This window comes from Felis catus, chromosome E2 (genome assembly GCF_018350175.1).
Source record: "Felis catus isolate Fca126 chromosome E2, F.catus_Fca126_mat1.0, whole genome shotgun sequence".
Taxonomy (NCBI): domain Eukaryota; kingdom Metazoa; phylum Chordata; class Mammalia; order Carnivora; family Felidae; genus Felis; species Felis catus.
Window position 1 is genome coordinate 16661062 of NC_058382.1, and position 14748 is coordinate 16675809.

At 39.0% G+C, this 14748-nt stretch overlaps 1 protein-coding gene across 3 annotated transcripts in view; it reads right to left on the reverse strand.

Annotated features, from left to right (window-relative positions):
• The window catches only part of LOC102900191 (zinc finger protein 345), a 138547-nt gene extending 132880 nt beyond the window's left edge, over nucleotides 1-5667 (reverse strand). Inside the window, exons 1-3 of one of the 3 annotated variants that reach the window (XM_045045445.1) lie at nucleotides 5498-5657; nucleotides 5173-5312; nucleotides 4910-4981 (exon numbers count right to left, since the gene is read on the reverse strand). The gene's annotated coding sequence lies outside the window, so the exon portion shown is untranslated. Of the gene's footprint in view, nucleotides 1-4909; nucleotides 4982-5172; nucleotides 5313-5497 lie in introns of all 3 variants that reach the window. The other 2 variants (XM_045045442.1, XM_045045443.1) reach the window with 2 other exon arrangements.
• Nucleotides 5668-14748: the final 9081 nt, after the last annotated feature.

Here is a 14748-nt window from a genome sequence, read left to right on the forward strand (position 1 = left end):
TGAACTTGTGAAACCTGACCATGGCTAATTCTCTAGAAAGTAGAAATAACTCATTTGTTAAAACTAACTAATAACTAAGGAAATCCATATTAAAGGAATTGGACTAGATTTGAAAAATTGATAATACTACTTACTGCTAAAGTTGTGGGGAAATGGACACTTAAGGTATGATGTAGAATGATGTATGGGAAGTGTTTATAATGGGACCAAAAAAGCTAGAAAGAACCTAAATATCTTTTAGCAGGTTAAATAAATTATTGTGCATTCACACAATGGCACTAAAAACCCATGAAAAATGAGGGTGCCGGGTTAGCTCAGTGAAGAGTATGCAACTCTTGATCTCAGGGTCATGAGTTCAAGCCCCATGTTGGGTGTAGAAATTACTAAAAAAATAAGTAAGTAAACTTTAAAAAAGTAAAATAAATTTTAATTAAAAAAATACTAAAAATGAAGGTTAAATTCTTATTTGATATAATGGAAAGATGGTAACTACAAATTGCTGGTAGAAGGTAGGTTAGGAAATAGTTTTATAGTATAATTGTATATTTGGCAGGAAAACTACTTACATAAACATACATGTATATGATGAGGGAACATAAGGCAAGCTAATACCTCACAAACCCTCCCCTCCCCCCCCCCCAGGTGGGATATGTGTGATATTCCTCAGACCCTTCTGGCTGCCCAAGAACAAAGGAAAGGGAAGAAAACAAATGGTTAACTGATAGAGATCACAGTCATGCAGGACATGAGTCTCCATCAGTTTACATATGTCTTAGTAAATGACAAAAAAAAAAAAAAAAGAGGGCAATCTTATCAATAACCCAATCTCCAGAAACCTATAGACTCAGTTTCCTGGAGCCCTAACATCACCTTCCTCTCCATAGTGATGTGGGGGACAAAGGCCAAGAAAGAAATGGCAGGTAAAATTAAATTTTATGGTCTACTTCATACTGTAAAGAATCCTTCAGAAATTCAGCCAAACAATTCACAGAGTGTCACCTATATCCCACTTGGTAAAAAGTGTTCCGGTCTCTGAAATGACCATGAAGTGAAAAGCTGGGTAAGTAATAGCACATAGAAAGCCTGTTGAAAGAATTGCTCGGGCAGTTTGAACATTACCACCCAATAACTGATTTCTTAAATAATTTATAAAACATTCATAAAATGGAATACTAAAGTAATCATTAAATGCTAAGTTTTAGAAAACAGTTAAGGAATAGAAAGTATTTTCAAGATACACTGAAAGAAAAAAATCAGTTTACAAAACAATATATGATTATTTTATTTATTTATTTAATTTTTATTATTTTTTAACATTTATTTATTTTTAAGAGACAGAGCACCAGGTAGGGAGGGGCAGAGAGAGAGGGAGACATAGAATCCAAAGCAGGCTCCAGGCTCTGAGCTGTTAGCACAGGGCCTGACATGGCTCAAACTCGCGAACCGTGAGATCATGACTTGAGCCAAAGTCGGACGCTTAACCAACTGAGTAACCCAAGCGCCCCAATATGATTAGTTATTTCAAATCATCAATATGAAACAGATATCAATAGATGGGGGAAAAAATCTCTATATTTCAATTCTGACATTTTAAAATTAATTTTAATTAAGTCTCTCAATTTAATTTCCATTTCTATCTTAAGAACTAGAGGGGGACTCCTGGGTGGCTCAGTCGGTTAAGGGCCCAACTCTTAGTTTTGGTTCAGGTCATGATCTCACAGTTTGTGAGACCAAGTTCCACAACAGGGCTCTGTGCTGACAGCAGGGAGCCTGCTTGGGATTCTCCCTCTCCCTCTCTCTCTGCCCCTCCCTCACTAGCACTGTGTCTCTGTCTCTCTCAAAATAAATAAATAAACTTTAAAAAATTAAACTAAGAACTAGAGGTCTTGATTTCTTTTAAATTTTTAATTAGGATTATACCATTATTCAGAAATAAAATTGTACACAAAAATATATGCTTGTAGAAATATTTTGGGAAAATATGCTCTAAATATTAATAGTGATTATTTCTGGATGTTGGGACCATGGATAATTTTATTTCACAAGCCTGCATTAATTCCATCAGAAATATCGTTTTAAAAAGCTATTCTCATTGGAGCGCCTGGGTGGCTCGGTGGGTTAAGTGTCTGATTCTTGATTTTGGCTCAGGTCATGATCTCATGGTTTGTTTGGGGTTCTGTATTGACAGCACAAAGCCTCCTTTCTCCTCCTCCCTCTCTCTGCCCCTCCCCTACTCATGCGCGCTCTCTCTTTCTCTCTCTCTCTCTCTCTCTCACACACATACACTCAAAGTATTTTTCAAAGCTAAAAATAAATAAATAAAAATTTATAAAAAGCTATTCTCACTAAAAATAATTTTTTAATGATTTGGGAGAATGGGATACCTTATAGTCATTAAGAAAACTGTGATTAAGGGTGTCCGGCTGGCTCAGTCCACAGAGTGAGTGACTCTTGATCTTGGGGCTGTGGGTTCCAACCCTACACTAGATATAGAGATTACTTAGAAAAATAAAATGTTTTTAAAAATTTGTGATTAAATTGGCCTATGTAAGTGGTAAAAACAGGGAAATGAGACAGAGAGAGAATCCCAAGCAGGCTCTACACTGTCAGTCCAGAGCCCAATGAGGGGCTAGAACCCATGAACCATGAGCCTCCACGCTACCAATTCTTCAATATTGTATTTTGTCAACACCTGAGATCCTTCTGTGAAGGATCACAATGCTTTTCCAAACTAAAGACAGGGGAAAAAATGCTTATTTCATAGCATCTGCTCAAATATTTGAGCTTAACTCTACTGGGCTCCAGCTAACACACTAGTTATTAAACCCTTGTAATGTATCTTATAAATTGTTATCTTAGTGTTCAAGATACATATATAACTTAATTTCTTAAAGACTTTTATTCAGAATAAATACTTTTCAATGTTACATTATATACATATATTTTTTTCTAATGACTAACTAAATTACTAATAAATAGAATTTTTAGTATTGTATAACATCCCATCACATGGATGGAGTGTGAGTTACTTAACCATTTCCATATTGCTGGATGCTACTTTTATAAAAGATTATAACAAAAGTCATTCCCAGTTATCCCAAACTTCGATTCTACACCAGTAAGAATCAACCTTGTTGGGTCTTATACAACTTTGATTAGTATCATGAAATGACAGACTTCCTCCCCACCAAATTACCAACAAGTATATACAACAATCCTGTACATAATCTTAGATTTTTGTTGGCCTGAAAACCCATAAACACAGTCCAAAGACTTCATGTTAAGAACTCCTCTTTTGGTCCATTTGAGCATGTGATTCATTTTCCTGCTAGCAAGCATCCATCCTAATTAAGCTCACATTTTCATTACTCTTGGGAATACAGAAAACTGACAGAGAATGACTAACAATCATCATTTAATACCAATAGCTAATATTAGTTAAGCATATCTTCTAATGTGCGGGGTACTCCTCTAAGAGCTTTACAGGTACTAATTCAGGTAATCTTCAAAACCACTCTGCGACATAAATACTATTATAATTCTGATTTAATGGATGAAGAAACTGAGACACAGAAATATTGCTCAAACTCCCTCAGATTTAAGTGGCAGGCAGGATTCAAATTCTCTTAACCTAGGTTCAAAATCCTTTTGGGGCGCCTGGGTGGCGCAGTCGGTTAAGCGTCCGACTTCAACCAGGTCACGATCTCGCGGTCCGTGAGTTCGAGCCCCGCGTCAGGCTCTGGGCTGATGGCTCAGAGCCTGGAGCCTGTTTCCGATTCTGTGTCTCCCTCTCTCTCTGCCCCTCCCCCCGTTCATGTTCTGTCTCTCTCTGTCCCAAAAATAAATAATAAAACGTTGAAAAAAAAATTTAAAAAAAAATCCTTTTATTTTTTATATATTTTTAATGTTTATTTGAGAGAGGCAGAGAGCCAGCAGGGGAGGGGCAGAGAGAGAGACAAAGAATCCAAAGCAGGCTCTAGGCTCCCAGGTGTCAGTACAGAGCCCGCCACTGGGCTGGAACACTCTGACTGCAAGATCATGACCTGAGCCCAAGTCCCATGCTTAACCGACTGAGCCACCCAGGCGCACCCCTAGCTTCAAAATTATACACCTCAGTCTATCGAATAACATGCCCTAAATAAACTTATGCTACAAACTCTCAGTCATAAGTAAACTCTGAAGACCTAATGTACAATGGTTACTATAAATAATGGTAATGTATTATAGGCTTGAAATTTGCCACAAGAGTAGATCTTAAGTATTCTCACCACACACGTTTGAAATTTGCCACAAGAGTAGATCTTAAGTATTCTCTCACCACTCACCATAGTTATTTACACAAAAGTAACTATGGGAGGTGATGGATGTTAGTCTGACGGTGGTAATCATTCCATTCCACAATGTATACATATACTGAAACATGTATATATTTATGCGTTAAACATATACCATTTTGTATTTGTCAAAAATAAGCAAAATAAACTCATGCTACCAAATCTCTACCACATCTGGCAGTTACCAAAAATCTCCAATGGCGGAGTCTCTTGGAAAAAAATTCCCACCCCTACTCTGGAATCAATCATTGAAGATATCTAAACAAACCCTGAACTACTCCTTAACAAATCACAGTCGAAAACAAAGCATGAACTTTCACTTCCAAAAGGGGCATTTCCATAATCAGAATATATAGCCTATGGTTAAACTAAACGTAGAACTGTATTAGACGGGCACTAAGAAGTGTTATCTATTAATTAGGTCCTCTGCCATTAACTAGGTAGGGAAATCTTAAAGCACAAATCAATGACTAGATCATTCTTAAGCAGCACATTCCAAGGGAAGAAAATTTAAAAAGCCCAGTGTCCATAAAATCAAATCATTTCACGGAAACAAAGAATCAGCACAAACTCACACAGAACCTGGCTTTTAGAGGCGCGGCAGCGATTCGTTTCACTTCGAAGGCCTTCTCTGGAGACTGGCAGGGCTAGGGAAGCAAAGTGTTCATTACACCCCAGGCTTTTCTTAGTCCGTCAAAACCCACCCGCTCTGCCCCTTGCCAATCGCCACTGGCATGCACAAACAGAAACCAGAGGCAAACGAGGAAAGGTTCGCGGTCACCCGAGTCCGGATTCGCGGCTCTGGGTACCCAATAGCTTGGTCGTCGCTACTGCTCACCGCCTGGGACGGCCCACTGCGTCTTCTTCGGCCCAAGGGGTCGTTGCGTCCCCACAGGCCAGCCCTGAATCTGGTTCCAGCGCTCTGCAGGGGACCTTTATTCTGGGGCTCCACCTCCGACTTCCCTCTTACAGCCAGGCCTGGGTGGTAGAGAAGACCGAGGTGAGTAGGACCGCAGGGTCTCGCATTGCAGAACAGGCCGCGCCCACATACCCGGCCCAGCGGCGCTACTGGCGCACGAATTTAAACCCAAGCCTTCCGTGTCTCTGACTGCAAGCCCTCACTCGGGAAGAACCGCACAGTAGCCCGAGGCCCCAGGACCCACCCCGGGTCGGGTCCGCGGAATCTAGTCCTTCAGAAAAGCAGTCCGCGCACTCCGGCCGCCACTGGCTCTGAGGACCGCCCAGCCCTCAAGTCTACTGTGTCGGGCTTCTCGAGTGTCTATCTCGGCACGAGTGCGCAAGCGCGCAGGGGGCGGGGGAAGGGCCTCGGCTCTTCAGAAGCGCTCGCGGGGGGCAATGGGGCCAGATTACCGCGGCTGGCCTGCGGAATGGAGAAGCATAATTCTGCAGGGCCAGGACTCCTCAGGCCCGTAATGGTGACTCTGTGAGTGATCGGTGCTACCAAGGGTAATCCGAGCCTGCTCCCTTTTTGGAACAGTAGTCCCGAATCACAAAAGCTACGTATTCTGGCTTTCCTCTTTCGGTTCTCGGCTCCGCCCTCGGTTTGAACCGCGAGCACCGCACCGCCCTCAAGAGGAGCGTGGAGGCTCCGGGGAGTTGCAGTTTCCGTTCCGAGTACGCAGGCGCTGGGGTGGGGTGGGGGGCGAACCCTGTCCTCTGCTGAGGTCAGGGAGCCTCTTGGAGCCACAATCGCTGGAGGGTAGGGGAAGGGAAAGGGGTGCAGGTAAGAAAGGTTGGAGCCAGGAGCCCGGCTTGGGCTTGGGTATCCAGATCTCTAGGCTCGTAACGGGGACCCTGACTGATACCCAGTGCCCTGTGTGTGGTTCACGTGGAGCTTCCTGAGGGACTGGCGTGGTACCGCCAAGTGCCTGAGAGTGTAATTGCAGACTGGGTTGTGTTTTTTCCTACGTGGAGCGATTTCCCCGCATATGTCATTCTTTGGATGTAAGACTGAGAAAGCGCCACAGAGAACACTGTGTGCATGATTGTGCTTGACTAGGGATCTCTGAAGTCTCTGTGGTTTGTAGCATTGAGAAACAAATTCAATTGGCTAGATCTAATCGGCTTTATTTAACTCTTCATGAGTTGGCAGCATCCCTTCTAGTAAATAGACATTCCTAGGAATTTTACAGAATGGAAGGATTTCCAGGCAGGATGATGGGGCAAGGAAATTATTAGCAAAAGAAAAGAAAGGGTTGTTTCAGGCCAGGTCATCTTTTTGAGGGAAGAGAATAGGCAGGAGTCTTATTTTGCAGATTACTAGTGCTGTTCAGGAAATTTCAGGTTGACTGTTTAAAGGTCACATTTATGGGAGTGGTTGGAGCTGCAACTGTTGATTAAAATTGTTAATCTTGGTTTGCTCTCTAAGGGTAAAATGACTCCATCTGGAGCTGGTTTCTTTTATTGTAACAATGAAGTGCCTCACATTGTGTGTATCCTTGAAGATGGCTGTGCTGTGAAGGTAACCAGAGTATGTCACCTCTATATATGCCTCTTGGACAAAAAAAATTATTTTGAGCTGAAAGCAATTTAGAAGCATGAAAGTCAGGAAAGCTCTCTCTGCCCTCCCCCATTTCTGCCTAAATGCAGGGCATAAATTCTCATTTTATACCCTGTTTGAGTTTTATACCCTGTTGTTGAGTTTGTTGAGTTGTTTGAGACAGCTCTAGATTCTTAGCCCATAGATGGTACCAAAGGAATCTGCAGATAGATTTTACTCCCATTAGTTTCCTTTCACAGACTTCCACACTTGGGATTCTAAAACTGCTTTTCTTTATCCTGTCATTTCTCTACAGTCATATTATTTGTTAAAGATGCTGTATAAGCTAGAGTGCTAAGCCACCACTTTTGAGTTACTCTTGTTTTCTCCCATAAGACATGTGCACACATGTTAATAAATTGTTTATGTCTTCTGTTAATCTGTCTTTTTTGTTGCAGAGCCCTAGCAGAGAACCTAAGATGAGTAGAGGTAAAATATTTTCTCCCAGAAGCCCCATTGTGTGTTATTTCTGGCACGGTTTTGATAGGCCTGTACTTCTGGTTCTTGCTTTGCATGGATACCATGTTTGTGGGTGTAGGGGAGCAGAATTTGCCACCCAAAATGTGTCTCTTTAGCATAAGGATTATTATAGGCTGATTATTTTTTTAAGGAACTGCAAACACAGAAGCTCTGGAACTGAGTACAAGTTACCTTTTTGTGAAAAACATTTACATTTGTAAGGGAAATCTCTATTTTTAAGGGTGTCTCCCTCACTGTAACAAGAAGATGGTACCTAAATCTCTAGAATGTTATCCCTGGAGAAGGCATGGACTTAAATCTGCATAACAACCTTATCCTTATTTAATATGCTTTTCCTGGTAACCTCCAATAACTGACCCTCCACCCCAACATCTTTTGTCTTTAACTGAAGATGGTAATTAAGGTGATGACTTTGGCCATTTCAGGGAGCCACGCAGTTTTCCTAGGTCTCTCCCTTGTATACAGGAAGTATACGTTTTATTAAACTTTTGTTTATCTTCTGTTAATTTATGGTGTGTCGGTTTAACTCTTAGATCAACCAGAAGAATCTTGAAGGGCAAAGGATAATCCTTCCTCCCCAGCATGGATCACTGTGTTACTAGGTTCTGGGATTTTGATGGTCAGCATCTTGGCCACTAAGTGTGCTCTCAAGAATGTGGTGCTATGGCATTTAAGTGAGTAAAATAATTATAGGCACAAAAATACTGGAAATGAGCATGTAAAATTATCATTATTTATGAGTATAAGATTGTAGGAGTATATAATCAGGAAGTTGAAATTAATAGGACTTCATAAAACAAAAGAAGGGCACTTTATTTTCTCTTATAAATGTACTTGCAATATTCATCTGCATATGAGGTTTTTTTTGTTTTTGTTTTTAACTGCACTTAGATGAAATCTTGGATGAATTCAATGTTTTCAATCACTCTTGGATAATAAAAGTTTCTTTGAACACCTTTAGTTAAAAGATCAGTCTTGGGGTGCCTGGGCGGCTCAGTCAGTTGAGTGTCTGACCTTGATTTTGGCTCAGGTCATAATCTCACAGTTTGTGAGATTGAGCCCCACGTTGGGCTCTGCACTGACAGCATGAAGCCTGCTTGGTATTCTCTCTCTGCTCCTCTTTCACTCATGCACTTGGTCTCTCTCTCGCTCTCTCAAAATAAATAAATAAACATTAAAAAAAGATCAGTCTTATTTTTAGCAGTTAAAAATGTCTTTTTTAATAAAAATGTCAGTGTAATAATCAATATTTCATTTAAAGCAAAAAACTTACACCTTTTTCTTTCTCCTTGACCACCTCCAAATATAATTATATCTCAAAGTCAATATGTGGTACTTATATACTAATTATGTAAATTATTTTTTATTCAAAATCAGGTCGATTTTCTAGCTTTTTTTGTTTATTAAGGATTTCATTAGTTTTCTTTGTACCTGTTCTTAGTTTTTATAGATGTTCCACATTTATGTTAAATATCCACAGATGATTTTTTTAAATTGTTCAAATATCCAATTAGAGGGGTGCCTGGGTGGCTCAGTTGGTTAAGCATCTGACTCTTGATTTTGGCTCAGATCATGATTTCACAGTTCGTGAGATCAAGCCCCACATCGGGGTCTCCGCTGAGAGCACAGAGCCTGCTTGAAATCCCCCCCGCCCCTCTCCCCCTCAAAATAACTAAATAAACCTTTTTTAAAAAACCAACAACAAATATCCCATTAGAATCTCTCAGTCTACCATTCTGGGGCTCCAGTTGGACTCTACAGTTGTCATGAAGCTCACTTTCATTGTTTTCCTGAATCGGATTACTGTTTCCTGGAATCAAGTTAATTTTTCATTTTCATTAAGGTTCATTAAGGTTCTTTTCTCAATAGCTTCCTTTAGATGCATGTGTTAGAGTTAAATTTTTTAGTTCTTTCATGTTTGAAAATGTCTTTATTCTACTCTCACACTTCTCCAGTATTCAAAATTTGGAAACATCACCTCAAGTCTTCTGGTAGCTTATGTTGTCAAATCTAATACTAGTTGCTTTCCATTCGTGTATATGTAACTTTATGTCCCCCTCCCCATTCAGATACTTATTGTTATTTATATCTCCAGTGTACTGAAATGTCCTAACTTATGGTATGGATTTGCAAACATTTTTTATGCTAGGTGAGAATTTTAGTCTTTAGACTCCAGATCTGAGAATATTTCTTATGTTTTTGTTTTTGGACATTTTTAAGTTTTTAAAAAAGTTTATTTATTTTTGAGAGAGAGACAGACAGATGCAGGGGTGTGGAGGGGGCAGAGGGAGAGAGGGAAAGATTCCCAAGCAGGCTCCACACTCAGTGCAGAGTCAGACACAGGGCTTGATCTCATGACCATGAGATCATGACCTGAGCTGAAATCAAGAGTCAGACGTTCAACTAACTGAGCCACCCAGGAACCCCTATTTTAGATTTTTAATTCCTGGGATTTGTGTTTGCTGGAAGGACTATTCATGAGTTGTGCCTAATTTTTCCTTTTTCATAGGTTTCTCTTAGTATATATGGATGCAGTATTATTTTCTATCAGGGTAATTACAGTTGTTCAAAGTTTTCTTCTCCATTTTTGTCTTTTATGTCCAAATCAAATTCTTCTTGCAAAAAAAACCTTTAATTGTTTAACTTACATGGGATCCTTTCCTGAAATGTGTGGTAATCCTTGCCTCCAGTCAAGAGGTAAAGTTTCTCAACTGGCAGATATTAGAGCCAGCCTTTTTACTGGAAGACTGCCAGAGAGCTCTGTTCTCTGTTCTTTCTGCTCTGTTTAGAGCAGAAAACATGTCCAGTCTCCTGAGTTACTGGTGTTTGGGGCTAGGATAAGGAAGGTCCTTAGTGGCCTGATTTTTCACTCAGGCAGCCTGTGCCTCAATCCTGTCTTCTTTTGTGCAGTTGTACATCCTTTCTAGGTCAGTTTATCCAGAGATCAAACCCTATGTGCAGTGTATTTGATTACATAAAAGAGGAAAAGTAAAGGGGAAGAGCAAACAGTTTGTGCACACATTTTCAACCAAACTGTTTCCAGGTACATACCTCTCCAGGTTTATCATCTTTACCAGAATATAGGACTCAGCAGCCAACAGGGTCTAACTGACATTTATAGAACATTTGTTCCAACAGCAGCCGAAAACACATTGTTTACAAATATTCATGGAGCATATAATAAGATATGGCAAATGCATGGCCATAAAGTAAACCTCAAAATACTTAAAAGAATTGGGGCATGTGGTGGCCCAGTTGGGTAAGCATCCAACTCTTGATTTTGCCTCAGGTCATGATCTCATGGTTCATGAGACTGAGCCCCACAATGAGCTCTGTGCTAACAGCTTGGAGGCTGCCTGGAATTCTCTCTTTCCCTCTCTTTCTTTCCCCCTCCTTCGCTTATGTGTGCTCTTGCTCTCTCTCTCAAAATAAATAAGCATTTTAAAAAATGTTTAAAAAGGGGGCGCCTGGGTGGCGCAGTCGATTGAGCGTCCGACTTCAGCCAGGTCACGATCTCGCGGTCCGTGAGTTCCAGCCCCGCGTCGGGCTCTGGGCTGATGGCTCAGAGCCTGGAGCCTGTTTCAGATTCTGTGTCTCCCTCTCTCTCTGCCCCTCCCCCGTTCATGCTCTGTGTCTCTCTGTCCCAAAAATGAATAAACGTTGAAAAAAAAATTAAAAAAAAAATTTATATAAAAAAAAATGTTTAAAAAGACTTGAAACCAATTCTTTTGGACATTCTCTGACCACAATGGAATCAAACTAGAAATCAGTAACAGAAGGCAGGAAAATCTCCAAACACTTAGGAACTAAACAACACTCTTCTAAATAAACTGTGGGTCAAAGACGAAACCTTAAGGGAAATTAGAAAATTACATTAAGTTGAATGAAAATACAACATATCAAAATTTGTGGGACACAGCTAAAGCAGTGCTATGGGGAACTTTTTAGCACTAAGTGAATACATTAGAAAAAAAGAAGAGTCCCAAATCAATAATCTACTTAAGCTTCCACTTCAAGAACCGAAGGGGAAAAAAAGCAATATAAACAAAGCAAGCAGGAGGAAGAAAGTATTAAAGAGCAAAAATTTAAAAATGAACCTTATATGAAGATCAATTCAAAAAGGATCACAGACTTAAACATTAAAAGTATAAAACTTGTAGGAAGAAACATAGGACAAAATCTTTAGGTTCGAGGTTGAGGTAGAGTACTTAGACCTGATACCAAAAGCATAATCCATAAAAGGAAAACTGAAAACTTGGGCTTCATTAAAAGTAAAGTATTTGGCTTGTGAAAGCCCACATTTAAAGGTTGAAAAGACAAGACATAGTCTAGGAGAAAATATTTGTAAACATTTGTAAGCATCCAACTCTTGATTTTGCCTCAGGTCATGATCTCATGGTTCATGAGATTGAGCCCCACAATGAGCTCTGTGCTAACAGCTTGGAGGCTGCCTGGAATTCTCTCTTTCCCTCTCTTTCTTTCCCCCTCCTTCGCTTATGTGTGCTCTTGCTCTCTCTCTCAAAATAAATAAGCATTTTAAAAAATGTTTAAAAAGGGGGCGCCTGGGTGGCGCCCATATCCAAAAAAGGGCTAGTATGTAGAATGGATACGTAGATTAGCTTGAATGTGGTGACATTTCATAGTGTATGCATATGCCAAGCCGTCATTTTAATATTCAGTTACACCTCAATAAAAATGGGGGTGGAGGACAGAATGAAAAGGTCTCATATAGCTCTCATTGGAGTGTCAAAAGGAAACAACAAATGAAAAAAGGCAGTATCTAAAGAGATCATGAATGCAAAGTTTCCAGAATTGAAGAAAACTATGAGTCCACAAATCTAGGAAGCACAGTACATCCTAGGTGAGATGAATGAGACAAAAAAGATGCATACTTAATATATTATTAATAATATATTATTATATTATATTATATTATATTATATTATATTATTATATTATATTATATTATATTATATTATATTATATTATATTAATAATATATTAAGTATATAATATATTAAGTATATAATATATTATTATATATATTATATATAATATATATATTATATATATTATATATAATATATAATATATATATAATATATATTAAGTATATAATATATTATTATATACTTAATATATTATTAAAAACAGCAACAAGAACAACTTGAGAATACAAAAGACAAAATTAAAAGCACCTAAGCTAAAAGCATTAAAAACTGAGTACCTACAAAATTATTGCAGTTAGAAAACAGCAGACCTCCCAACAGCAACAACGGAAGCCAGAGACAGAATCATATCTTTATCATTTTTTTAAATTTAATTTTTTAAATTTACATCCAAATTAGCATACAGTGCAACAATGATTTCAGAAGTAGATTCCTTAGTGCCCCTTACCCATTTAGCCCATCCCCCCTCCCACATCCCCTCCAGTAACCCTCACTTTTTTCTCCATATTTATGAGTCTCTTCTGTTTTGTCCCCCTCCCTGTTTTTATATTATTTTTGTTTCCCTTCCCTTATGTTCATCTGTTTTGTCTCTTAAAGTCCTCATATGAGTGAAGTCATATGATTTTTGTCTTTCTCTGACTAATGTCACTTAGCATAATACCCTCCAGTTCCATCCACGTAGTTGCAAATAGCAAGATTTCATTTTTTTTTTTTTACATTTATTTATTTTTGAGAAACAGAGTGAGACAAAGCATGAGCAGGGGAGGGACAGAGAGAGAAGGAGACACAGAATCTGAAGCAGGCTCCAGGCTCTGAGGAAGCAGTCAGCACAAAGCCTGATGCGGGGCTCGAACCCACAAACCATGAGATCATGACCTGAGCTGAAGTCGGGTGCTCAACCAACTGAGTCACCCAGGCGCCCCGATTTCATTCTTTTTGATTGCCGAGTAATACTCCGTTGTATATATATACCACATCTTCTTTATCCATTCATCCATTGTTGGACATCTGGGCTCTTTCCATACTTTGGCTATTGTTGATAGTGCTGCTATAAACACTGGGGTGCATGTGTCCCTCCAAAACAGCACACCTGTATCCTTTGGATAAATACCTAGTAGTGCAGTTGCTGGGTCGTAGGGTAGTTCTATTTTTAGTTTTTTGAAGAACCTCCATACTCTTTTCCAGAGTGGCTGCACCAGCTTGCATTCCCACAGAATCATATCTTTAAAGAGTTGAGGGTTAAAGCCCATAACTGGGCATCTAGGAAGTGAGTCTTTCAAGAATGATGATAAAATATTTACAAATTAAAACAAGAGTTTACTACCAAGAGATATCGTTAAATGAACCTCAAAAGGATACACTTCAGGAAGAATGAAAATGATCCCAGGAGGACAATCTAGTGTGCAACAAAGAGTGGTGAACACAACAATGGTAAACATGTATGTGAATAAAAACTAACTTTACAGAAGCATTAATTAACATAATACCATCTAATTGGCAGTATTAAAAGGAAAAAACAAGTGGACTTCCACTCTAACCATGATGGAATATTAAGGACCAGATTTACCTTTGTTGCCTTTAACAAATGAAAAACTAGAAAAAAATAAATAAAGCAACATTTAAAAACAGGCGAAGCAGGAGAATAATCCCTGAGAGAAGGAGAGAAGGGAAGTCTTGTGGTTGCCCTAGAGTACTTCCAGTAGAGACTTTTGCAAGCCACAGCACAGGAAAGGGTAAACTAAATAGTCTCCCATGAACTGAAAAGAGCTGACAATTCAGGAAGGCCAAAGTGGCTAGAATTCCAAGCAATTATACATTTGATAGAATTCATACAGAGAGATCACATGTACCATTTTTCCAACTTTCCCCAATTCTAACATCTTGCAAACCCCATAATAGAATACCACAATACCCAGGTATTGACACTATAATAGTGAAGATACTGAACATTTGCATCATGCAAGGATCACTAATGTTGCATTTTTAGAACCATACCCACTCTTCTCTGTTACCATTACCTCTTCCATACCTGCAACCACTAATCTGTTCTCTATTTCTAAAATATTGTCATTTTAGGAATGTTATATAGGTGGGATTATACAGAATGTAATCTTTTAGGATTGGCTTTTTTTTTTTTTTTCCATTCAGCATGATTCTCAGGATACTCATCCAGGTTGTGTATAGCAATAGTTCTTTTTCTTTTCTATTATTTTCCTTCTTTCTTTTTTATATCTGAATAGCTTTCCATGATATGGATCAGCTTCAGTTAGTTTACTCTTTGAGGGAATCTGGGTTGTTTTTGGGCCTTGGCTGTTACAAATACAGCTGTTACAAATATTTGTGTACAAGTTTTTATGTAAACTTGGTTTACATTTCTGTTGAGGAAACACCCAAAGAGCCTTAATTGCTGGGTCATATGGTAGTT